This window comes from Aquarana catesbeiana, linkage group LG01 (genome assembly GCF_042186555.1).
Source record: "Aquarana catesbeiana isolate 2022-GZ linkage group LG01, ASM4218655v1, whole genome shotgun sequence".
NCBI classification, from domain to species: Eukaryota; Metazoa; Chordata; class Amphibia; order Anura; family Ranidae; genus Aquarana; species Aquarana catesbeiana.
In genome coordinates this window covers 241,444,894-241,454,433 of record NC_133324.1, presented here as the reverse complement: position 1 = coordinate 241,454,433, position 9,540 = coordinate 241,444,894, and positions in this window count along the sequence as shown.

The window sequence follows — 9,540 nt, the reverse complement described above, 5'->3', positions numbered from 1 at the left end:
ACTAATCGTGTACCTACCGTAGTGTATATGCTGCCAGTGTTCTGTGAAAACAGTCAACTCATCGTGTACCTACCGTAGTGTATATGCTGCCGGTGTTCTGCGAAAACAGTCAACTCATTGTGTACCTACCGTAGTGTATATGCTGCCGGTGTTCTGCGAAAACAGTCAACTAATCGTGTACCTACCGTAGTGTATATGCTGCCGGTGTTCTGTGAAAACAGTCAACTCATCGTGTACCTACCGTAGTGTATACGCTGCCGGTGTTCTGTGAATACAGTCAACTCATCATGTACCTACCGTAGTGTATACGCTGCCGGTGTTCTGCGAAAACAGCCAACTCATCGTGTACCTACCGAAGTGTATGCGCTGCCGGTGTTCTGCGAAAACAGTCAACTAATTGTGTACCTACCGTAGTGTATATGCTGCCGGTGTTCTGTGAAAACAGCCAACTCATCGTGTACCTACCGTAGTGTATACGCTGCTGGTGTTCTGTGAAAACAGTCAACTCATCATGTACCTACCATAGTGTATACGCTGCCGGTGTTCTGTGAAAACAGCCAACTCATCGTGTACCTACCATAGTGTATACGCTGCCGGTGTTCTGTGAAAACAGCCAAGTCATTGTGTATACCTACCGTAGTGTATACGCTGCCGGTGTTCTGTGAAAACAGCCAACTCATCGTGTACCTACGGTAGTGTATACGCTGCCGGTGTTCTGTGAAAACAGCCAACTCATCGTGTACCTACCGTAGTGTATACGCTGCCGGTGTTCTGTGAAAACAGCCAACTCATCGTGTACCTACGGTAGTGTATACGCTGCCGGTGTTCTGTGAAAACAGCCAACTCATCGTGTACCTACCATAGTGTATACGTTGCCGGTGTTCTGTGAAAACAGCCAACTCATCGTGTACCTACGGTAGTGTATATGCTGCCGGTGTTCTGTGAAAACAGCCAACTCATCGTGTACCTACGGTAGTGTATATGCTGCCGGTGTTCTGTGAAAACAGCCAACTCATCGTGTACCTACGGTAGTGTATATGCTGCCGGTGTTCTGTGAAAACAGCCAACTCATCGTGTACCTACGGTAGTGTATATGCTGCCGGTGTTCTGTGAAAACAGCCAACTCATCGTGTACCTACCGTAGTGTATACGCTGCCGGTGTTCTGTGAAAACAGCCAACTCGTCGTGTACCTACCTTAGTGTATACGCTGCCGGTGTTCTGTGAAAACAGCCAACTCATTGTGTACCTACCGTAGTGTATACGCTGCCGGTGTTCTGTGAAAACAGCCAACTCATCGTGTACCTACGGTAGTGTATACGCTGCCGGTGTTCTGTGAAAACAGCCAACTCATCGTGTACCTACGGTAGTGTATACGCTGCCGGTGTTCTGTGAAAACAGCCAACTCATCGTGTACCTACCATAGTGTATACGCTGCCGGTGTTCTGTGAAAACAGCCAACTCATCATGTACCTACCGTAGTGTATACGCTGCCGGTGTTCTGTGAAAACAGCCAACTCATCGTGTACCTACCTTAGTGTATACGCTGCCGGTGTTCTGTGAAAACAGCCAACTCATCGTGTACCTACCGTAGTGTATACACTGCCGGTGTTCTGTGAAAACAGCCAACTCATCGTGTACCTACGGTAGTGTATATGCTGCCGGTGTTCTGTGAAAACAGCCAACTCATCGTGTACCTACCGTAGTGTATACGCTGCCGGTGTTCTGTGAAAACAGCCAACTCATCGTGTACCTACCGTAGTGTATACGCTGCCGGTGTTCTGTGAAAACAGCCAACTCATCGTGTACCTACGGTAGTGTATACGCTGCCGGTGTTCTGTGAAAACAGCCAACTCATCGTGTACCTACCATAGTGTATACGTTGCCGGTGTTCTGTGAAAACAGCCAACTCATCGTGTACCTACGGTAGTGTATATGCTGCCGGTGTTCTGTGAAAACAGCCAACTCATCGTGTACCTACCGTAGTGTATAGGCTGCCGGTGTTCTGTGAAAACAGCCAACTCATCGTGTACCTACGGTAGTGTATATGCTGCCGGTGTTCTGTGAAAACAGCCAACTCATCGTGTACCTACCTTAGTGTATACGCTGCCGGTGTTCTGTGAAAACAGCCAACTCATTGTGTACCTACCGTAGTGTATACGCTGCCGGTGTTCTGTGAAAACAGCCAACTCATCGTGTACCTACGGTAGTGTATACGCTGCCGGTGTTCTGTGAAAACAGCCAACTCATCGTGTACCTACGGTAGTGTATACGCTGCCGGTGTTCTGTGAAAACAGCCAACTCATCATGTACCTACGGTAGTGTATATGCTGCCGGTGTTCTGTGAAAACAGCCAACTCATCGTGTACCTACCATAGTGCATACGCTGCCGGTGTTCTGTGAAAACAGCCAACTCATCGTGTACCTACGGTAGTGTATACGCTGCCGGTGTTCTGTGAAAACAGCCAACTCATCGTGTACCTACGGTAGTGTATATGCTGCCGGTGTTCTGTGAAAACAGCCAACTCATCCTGTACGTATGGTAGTGTATATGCTGCCGATGCCAACCCATCGTGTACCTACCATAGTGTATACGCTGCCGGTGTTCTGTGAAAACAGCCAACTCATCGTGTACCTACGGTAGTGTATACGCTGCCGGTGCCAACTCATCGTGTACCTACCGTAGTGTATACGCTGCCGGTGTTCTGCGAAAACAGCCAACTCATCGTGTACCTACCGTAGTGTATACGCTGCCGGTGTTCTGTGAAAACAGTCAACTCATCGTGTACCTACGGTAGTGTATACGCTGCCGGTGTTCTGCGAAAACAGTCAACTAATCGTGTACCTACCGTAGTGTATATGCTGCCAGTGTTCTGTGAAAACAGTCAACTCATCGTGTACCTACCGTAGTGTATATGCTGCCGGTGTTCTGCGAAAACAGTCAACTCATTGTGTACCTACCGTAGTGTATATGCTGCCGGTGTTCTGCGAAAACAGTCAACTAATCGTGTACCTACCGTAGTGTATATGCTGCCGGTGTTCTGTGAAAACAGTCAACTCATCGTGTACCTACCGTAGTGTATACGCTGCCGGTGTTCTGTGAATACAGTCAACTCATCATGTACCTACCGTAGTGTATACGCTGCCGGTGTTCTGCGAAAACAGCCAACTCATCGTGTACCTACCGAAGTGTATGCGCTGCCGGTGTTCTGCGAAAACAGTCAACTAATTGTGTACCTACCGTAGTGTATATGCTGCCGGTGTTCTGTGAAAACAGCCAACTCATCGTGTACCTACCGTAGTGTATACGCTGCTGGTGTTCTGTGAAAACAGTCAACTCATCATGTACCTACCATAGTGTATACGCTGCCGGTGTTCTGTGAAAACAGCCAACTCATCGTGTACCTACCATAGTGTATACGCTGCCGGTGTTCTGTGAAAACAGCCAAGTCATTGTGTATACCTACCGTAGTGTATACGCTGCCGGTGTTCTGTGAAAACAGCCAACTCATCGTGTACCTACGGTAGTGTATACGCTGCCGGTGTTCTGTGAAAACAGCCAACTCATCGTGTACCTACCGTAGTGTATACGCTGCCGGTGTTCTGTGAAAACAGCCAACTCATCGTGTACCTACGGTAGTGTATACGCTGCCGGTGTTCTGTGAAAACAGCCAACTCATCGTGTACCTACCATAGTGTATACGTTGCCGGTGTTCTGTGAAAACAGCCAACTCATCGTGTACCTACGGTAGTGTATATGCTGCCGGTGTTCTGTGAAAACAGCCAACTCATCGTGTACCTACGGTAGTGTATATGCTGCCGGTGTTCTGTGAAAACAGCCAACTCATCGTGTACCTACGGTAGTGTATATGCTGCCGGTGTTCTGTGAAAACAGCCAACTCATCGTGTACCTACGGTAGTGTATATGCTGCCGGTGTTCTGTGAAAACAGCCAACTCATCGTGTACCTACCGTAGTGTATACGCTGCCGGTGTTCTGTGAAAACAGCCAACTCGTCGTGTACCTACCTTAGTGTATACGCTGCCGGTGTTCTGTGAAAACAGCCAACTCATTGTGTACCTACCGTAGTGTATACGCTGCCGGTGTTCTGTGAAAACAGCCAACTCATCGTGTACCTACGGTAGTGTATACGCTGCCAGTGTTCTGTGAAAACAGCCAACTCATCGTGTACCTACGGTAGTGTATACGCTGCCGGTGTTCTGTGAAAACAGCCAACTCATCGTGTACCTACCATAGTGTATACGCTGCCGGTGTTCTGTGAAAACAGCCAACTCATCATGTACCTACCGTAGTGTATACGCTGCCGGTGTTCTGTGAAAACAGCCAACTCATCGTGTACCTACCTTAGTGTATACGCTGCCGGTGTTCTGTGAAAACAGCCAACTCATCGTGTACCTACCGTAGTGTATACACTGCCGGTGTTCTGTGAAAACAGCCAACTCATCGTGTACCTACGGTAGTGTATATGCTGCCGGTGTTCTGTGAAAACAGCCAACTCATCGTGTACCTACCGTAGTGTATACGCTGCCGGTGTTCTGTGAAAACAGCCAACTCATCGTGTACCTACCGTAGTGTATACGCTGCCGGTGTTCTGTGAAAACAGCCAACTCATCGTGTACCTACGGTAGTGTATACGCTGCCGGTGTTCTGTGAAAACAGCCAACTCATCGTGTACCTACCATAGTGTATACGTTGCCGGTGTTCTGTGAAAACAGCCAACTCATCGTGTACCTACGGTAGTGTATATGCTGCCGGTGTTCTGTGAAAACAGCCAACTCATCGTGTACCTACCGTAGTGTATAGGCTGCCGGTGTTCTGTGAAAACAGCCAACTCATCGTGTACCTACGGTAGTGTATATGCTGCCGGTGTTCTGTGAAAACAGCCAACTCATCGTGTACCTACCTTAGTGTATACGCTGCCGGTGTTCTGTGAAAACAGCCAACTCATTGTGTACCTACCGTAGTGTATACGCTGCCGGTGTTCTGTGAAAACAGCCAACTCATCGTGTACCTACGGTAGTGTATACCCTGCCGGTGTTCTGTGAAAACAGCCAACTCATCGTGTACCTACGGTAGTGTATACGCTGCCGGTGTTCTGTGAAAACAGCCAACTCATCGTGTACCTACCATAGTGTATACGCTGCCGGTGTTCTGTGAAAACAGCCAACTCATCGTGTACCTACGGTAGTGTATACGCTGCCGGTGTTCTGTGAAAACAGCCAACTCATCATGTACCTACCGTAGTGTATACGCTGCCGGTGTTCTGTGAAAACAGCCAACTCATCGTGTACCTACCGTAGTGTATACGCTGCCGGTGTTCTGTGAAAACAGCCAACTCATCGTGTACCTACGGTAGTGTATATGCTGCCGGTGTTCTGTGAAAACAGCCAACTCATCGTGTACCTACCGTAGTGTATACGCTGCCGGTGTTCTGTGAAAACAGCCAACTCATCGTGTACCTACGGTAGTGTATATGCTGCCGGTGTTCTGTGAAAACAGCCAACTCATCATGTACCTACCGTAGTGTATACGCTGCCGGTGTTCTGTGAAAACAGCCAACTCATCGTGTACCTATCTTAGTGTATACGCTGCCGGTGTTCTGTGAAAACAGCCAACTCATCGTGTACCTACCGTAGTGTATACGCTGCCGGTGTTCTGTGAAAACAGCCAACTCATCGTGTACCTACGGTAGTGTATATGCTGCCGGTGTTCTGTGAAAACAGCCAACTCATCGTGTACCTACCGTAGTGTATATGCTGCCGGTGTTCTGTGAAAACAGCCAACTCATTGTGTACCTACGGTAGTGTATATGCTGCCGGTGTTCTGTGAAAACAGCCAACTCATCGTGTACCTACCGTAGTGTATACGCTGCCGGTGTTCTGTGAAAACAGCCAAGTCATCGAAATCTGCAATTACTGGTGCTGGAGAGTCACCGGAAGTGACATAATTGGAGATTTTGACAGAACATCGCAACCCGGCTACTCACAGCGCCGGAGCACACGATCCCAGAAGAAAGGACGGGAGAAGATGGCAGCCTAGGTTTACAACCTCTAATGACATATATTAGAAAATCAAAGACACGATTTCTTTTACAAAAGATTTATGGAGAATTTCAGTGGTATAGAGTTTGTGTAGGTTCAATAGACACTCATAGGGCTAGGCCGGAAAGAGAGCAGGTTAAAAAAAAAAATGGACTACATATATCAATCGGGCAAGATAAAACAGTTCCATGACCAAAATAGGAACTAAAGCCTCGTACACACGATTGGATTTTCCGAAGGGAATTGTGTGATGACAAGCTGTTGGCGGAAAATCCGACCGTTTGTACGCTCCATCGGACAATTGTTGTCGGATTTTCCGCGGACAAATGATGGATGGCATGCTTTCAAATTTTCCACGGACAAATGTCTGTTGTCAGATTTTCCGAGCATGTGTACACAAGTCCGTTGGACAAAAGTCCAAGATACAAACATGCATGCTTGGAAGCAAGGATGAGCCAGATGCGGTCGGTCTTGTAAAGTAGTGTTCATAATGGAGAATTAACATTTGTGACGCGGCAAATTATGAAATGTCGAAATGCAGCGCACATTCTCTTCTTCTTTAATGGGATAATAATGAAGCTGCTTTGCTGGTGACACTGATGGAGTTATTGCAAACTTATTTTAAAAGGCTTTTATTTTCTAGTGATATCAAGAATAATATTTTTTTTTGGGCAAGTTACCACACCACCATTATCCCGTAGTTTTTAAGATCAAAGATACAACTATGTTGGTGTCCCTTGTTAATTTTACATTGTATTTTTTTTTTTATGTAACTGCCTACTCCCAAACTGTCATTTGAAGTAAAACACATAGCCAAGGATTATTCTATACAATTCTTTTATTGTGCATTAAAAAAAGAAAACAAATAAAATCAGACATGCTATCTGCCAATGGAACTTAACCAAAAAAGTGCATTCTATGCATCCAACAATATAGAAAATATAACAAATCATTATTATTCAACCAAAAAATAAAATAAAAGCCTCATGCATGTGTCCCGCTTCTTAATATAGGGGGTCAATAATGCCAAGAGTTGGTGAAAGCAGGGGTCTGTCATCCGGAGCTAATTCCGAAAATCATCTGGATTATTCTCCTGGAGCTCCCGCAGCAAAGGCATATGACATCATTGGTCACGATTAATAAAACAACCAATTTTTGGTCCAAGAAATCCTCCTGTTCCTGGACTGGACTTAGGTCAAAGCAATAACTCCAAGGCCAATAATAAATAACACGTTATATCCTCCAATTCCTCAACATGTCTGGTTGACGAACGGCCGTTCAGAAACTAACTGAAAAGCACGAAATGAAAAGCGCGAAATAAAAAGCGTGAATCAACACTCACCAAACTTCTACTAACACGAAATTAGCAGAAGAGCCCAAAGGGTGGCGCAAAAGAGCTGAAAAAACACGTAGTATGTCACTACGTTCATGTTTGTTGGCTGCCAATTCCTTGCCGTTTGTATGCAAGACAAAATCCAGGCACACGCCTTCGGACAAAACTCCACGGTTTTGTCAGCGGAAAATCAGATCGTGTGTACGAGGCTTTACAGAAAACAAAAAAAGTTTTGCCTTTAGTAATAATTTAAAGTATTACTAAAGTCCCATTTTTTTCTTTAAAAATAACAAACATGTTATATTTACCTGCTCTCTGAAATGTTTTTGCACAGAGCAGCCTGGAATCCTCCTCTTCTTGGGTCCCTCTTTAGTGCTCCTGGCCCCTCCCTCTTGCCGAGTGCCCACACAGCAAGCAGCTTGCTATGGGGGCACCTGAGCTGAGACGCAGATCCCTGTATCCATTCAGACACAGAGCCACGGTTCGGCCCTGCTCCCTCTCTCTCCTGATTGGCTAACTGACTTTGATTGACAGCAGTGGGAGCTAATGGCGCCACTGCTGTGTCTTGGGAGAGTCCCGGACAGCCAAGGCATTCGTGCACATCGCTGGATAGCGATGGGGCTCAGGTAAGTATTAGGGGGGCTGCTGCACGGAGAATGTTTTTTATCTCAATGCATAGAATGCATTAAAGTGAAAAACCTTCTGTTACTCGGCAGCCCCCTGAGCCCTGTGTTTCCCAGGACAGGATCGAGCACACAAGCTCCGGCCAGTGTCTTGTGTCCTGATTGGATAGATTGATAGCAGCGCAGCCATTGGCTCCACCTGCTGTCAATCAAATCCAATGACGCAGGCGCCGGGGGGGCGGGGCCGAGTCCTTTCTGTGTCAATAGACACAGAGGCAAGACTCTGGAGCCTGCCTGCACAGGTGTCCACGAAGGGGAGCGATTCGCCGATGGGGCACTTGAGAAGTGGAGGAGCCAGGAGTGCCTCTGAGGGACCCCAGAAGAGGAGAATTGGGGCCACTCTGTGCAAAACTAACTGCCAAGCGGAGGTAAGTATGACATGTTTGTTTTTTGTTTTTTTAAACCCTGAACCTTTGCAACACCTTTAAGAGAAAAAAACCTTCTGCCTATACAACCACTTTAAAGCAGAACTAAAGTCAGGAATATTCACCTATTCTCCAACAGATCTAAAACCTAAGGTCCCTCTTCTCCCCAATTTCTTTCGGGTACCACTCTTCAGCTGCCTTGATTGGCCGGTGCGGAATGAAGTCAATCCCATGTATGCACTTGAGTCATTCATCCTGGCACAAATGTAAACTGAGCTGTGCATATGCAATCCCAGTATACATTTAGCAGAGAAGTGCGAACAGGCAGTAAAGAGCCTGCCTGATTGCAATTTTTTTAAGCCTTTAGTTCTGCTTTAAGGGCCAGTTCACACCATAGAAACATGTTCTGGATGCTTTTCTCCATGCACGTTTTTGATGCGTTTGTGGTGCATTTTTAATGCGTTCCAATGCATTTTTTCAACCATTTTCATAACCTTAAATAAGGACATGTGTGTTCCAATGAGTTTTTGGTGCGTTGCAGTGAGTTTTTTTTTTTTTCTGGAACTGGACCGCACTGCACTGATGTGAACTATGCCATTGAAAACCATATAACCTACTTTCCATGCGTTTTTGATGCAAACCCACTGGACTGCATGTGGCCCTAATGCCACGTTCACACGATCGGAATTTCAGCCTGCAAAAGGCCGATGAAAGTTTTTCGTCAGAAAATGCGACCGTGTGTATGCTCCATTGGTCTTTTGCTGGCGGAATTCCAGCCAGCAAAAGATTGAAAGCATACTCTCAATTTGTCGGTCGGGAAAAGTTCCTATCCGAAAATGCGTTTGTCTGTGGCAATTCCGACGCGCAAAATCCCTACGCATGCTCGGAAACAATTCGACGCATGCTCGGAAGCATTGAACTTAATTTTCTCGGCACGTCGTAATGTTGTACTTTACCGCGTTCTTGGCGGTCGTAATTTCAGCAAACTTTTGCGTGACCTTGTGTATGCAAGCCAAGCTTGAGCAGAATCCTGTCGGAAAAGCCGTCATATGATTTTTCCGACGAGAAATCCGCTCGTGTGTACGCGGCATAAGGGCACG